This window comes from Grammomys surdaster, unplaced genomic scaffold (assembly GCF_004785775.1).
Source record: "Grammomys surdaster isolate TR1022 unplaced genomic scaffold, NIH_TR_1.0 102621, whole genome shotgun sequence".
Lineage (NCBI taxonomy): Eukaryota > Metazoa > Chordata > Mammalia > Rodentia > Muridae > Grammomys > Grammomys surdaster.
The window spans coordinates 1-455 of NW_021608764.1; positions in this window are offsets into that span (position 1 = coordinate 1).

Consider the following 455-nt stretch of genomic DNA (forward strand, 5'->3'; position numbering starts at 1 on the left):
TGGCTTTGTGTCTGTATCTGACTCTCTCTCTCTCTCTCTCTGTCTCTGTCTCTGTCTCTGTCTCTGTCTCTGTCTCTGTCTCTCACTGTCTATTTATCTCTTTGCTCTCAGTCTGTTTTTTACCTGGCATTACCTCAGACTATGACTTTTGCCTTCCTCTGTCAATCTAACTGTACTCATTTCAAGCAAGTAGACCAGGAATTCTTCAGGCTGCAAGGGGCACAGAGTCATCTTGGTCACCATCTCTACAGGTCACACTCACACACTCCCTGAGACATCTTAAGGCTTCTGGCCACATTAAACCAAGAGAGAGCCCTCCATAATCACTCTGGGTAGAAACCCCACAGAGTTTTGGTTCATGCCAAAGCTTCTTAGAAGCCTTAAGCCAATGTCAGGCATTCCAGTGGGCAGACCCAAGCTTTGGTGCCACTGATCATCCTACATGTGCACTTGGG